Below are 2,392 nucleotides of genomic sequence, written 5' to 3' on the forward strand. Positions count from 1 at the left end.
AAAACTTTCTTATTAAAAAATAAATTGTTCTTATGTATGGCGGCTTTTGAATCACCCTGTAGAGAGGAAGAAAGAGGACTTGCAGCCAAAGCTACAACACTCTCTTTACGTTTCTCTCGAGTGATGAGGAAGGCCCCAAAATATTAGATCAATCGTTTCTGGCAGCGACTGAACAGATTGAATTCTACTACGAACTTCTCTATCTTGTTACCATCATACGCATAATGTCACCGTGGTCAACTTTGCCTCTCGTATCTCTGGGGGGGGGGGTCTATAAAATAATGTATCTACCAGTCAAGTGCTGAGTTTGATGACATTACCTACTCTAACTCTTTTCAAATTTACTGGCATTGTGTTTAAATTGTGTAGTCTAGCTTTGAACTCATGATCATCAATTTACTGGCATAAAGCTTAAAACAACATCATCTAGTGGAGGTAATCATCAATAGCCATTAATAGCCTGCATTTTAAGACTTAGGGCCGATGGCCTACGAGGCTCCATCCTGGATCAGATTAGATTCATTTTCAACTGAGTGGACTGGAGTAACATAAAATGAAATGTTTTTATCCAAGAACATTGCAGATCTGCTTGGCCTGGAAATCGAAATCGCAAGCTGAACGTGATGATTGCGCCTTCACAAGATTTTAAATACTCAACTCATTATCTAAGCTAAAAGAAATAAAAAGCTAAATAGAAATAACAAATCTACATTGCAATTATTTGAAATAGAAAAAGGAATAACAAAATAAGAATAAAGATGAATACGTTAGTTTTCAGATGATTAAAGAATAAGAAATCAACCACAGTTAACAATATCAAAAACAAAAATTAATCATTGCAACTACTTTCTATATTTGTGATATATATTCTTTATAGAATTTTGTTATTTTCTGCTTAATACAATTGTTTATATAGCCACACATTAAAAATTAATAAACAATTGTAATAAAATTATATTACAGGTATTTTAAGCATTGAATAATACAATATGTTGCAAATTTTAATAGTTTGCCAGACAACAGAGTTAGTAAACTGCATCAGTGAATTGGTTTTATAAGATTAAATAAATTGTAAACGTACAAACGATTTCTTGTTTCATAAATGATTGTTAGTGACGGCATATGGTCTCATACAACAACAGACTTCATATTAATTTTAATCCCGGCATGTCTCAGTACACCTTTTCTCTTTAAATCGGAAAAAGAAAATTAAAAAGATGCAGTATATTTAAGTAATATATAATAAACAAATGAAAAGTGTTGGCATGACAGTGTGTTTAAAAAATTTGTTTTCCAACCACCAGATTGCGGATACCATTCCTCTTTGTAGCACCTTGGGCAAGTGTCTTCTAATATAACTCTGAGCTATGGCGGAAAGTTGGCTGAATCGTTAGCGCGCCGAGAATATTGCTTAGCAGTATTCCGTCTGTCTTTTGTTCTGGGGCTAAACGAGATCATGAACATCATAGTTGTCAAATTATGCCGAGGTCGACTTTGCCTTTCATCCTTTCGAGGTCGATAAAATAAGTTGCAATTAAGTATTGGGGTCGATGTAATCGACTTACCGCCTCCCTTGCAGTTGTTGACCTTGTGCCAAAATTTGAAACACTCGGCTATATGCTAATCTGCCCCAGTTGTCAGGAAGACACTCGGCAAGAAATGAAAACAAATTTGAAAGAAGATGCTAATGAAAATAATAATAGTTTCAAATTTTGGCTCAAGGCCAGCAGTTTCGATTATATCGATTCCAGTGCTCAACTGATACTTATTTTATCAACACCGAAAGGATGAAAAGTAAAGTCGACCTTGGAAGAATTTGAACTCAGTACGTAAAGACGGACGAAATGCGGCTAAGTATTTTGTCCGGCTTGCTAACGATTCTGCCACCTCGCCTTCTTAATAATAATAATAATAATAATAATAATAATAATAATAATAATAATAATAATAATAATAATAATAATAATAATAATAATAATAATAACACCGGGGAAGTGAAAATAACACCGGGGAAGTAAGAAAATAACACCGGGGAAGTTTAACATGTGAGTACGATAAATCACTGCTCCGAAACTTATCCAAAAACATCGGAAATAAAGACATCGCATGGAGCCCAAATATAGCTGACAAAGGGTTGGACTATACCCGAGTAAGTAATACTCATTGAAATTTATTCCTATTTTTCCAAATATAATGATGTATTTTAACTTGATACCTCCACTACCCGCACAGCGATCGTAAACACACGTGTTACATCAAACTCAGACCATCTTCGAACCCCAAAACACCATGTACAAAAAAATTACAAACATATTAAATAACACCGGTATTATTTCACCCAAGAATAACAACCGAGAAGTACGTACTGTAAGCTTGTTAAGAAAAAAATACG

Source organism: Octopus bimaculoides, chromosome 12 (assembly GCF_001194135.2).
Source record: "Octopus bimaculoides isolate UCB-OBI-ISO-001 chromosome 12, ASM119413v2, whole genome shotgun sequence".
Lineage (NCBI taxonomy): Eukaryota > Metazoa > Mollusca > Cephalopoda > Octopoda > Octopodidae > Octopus > Octopus bimaculoides.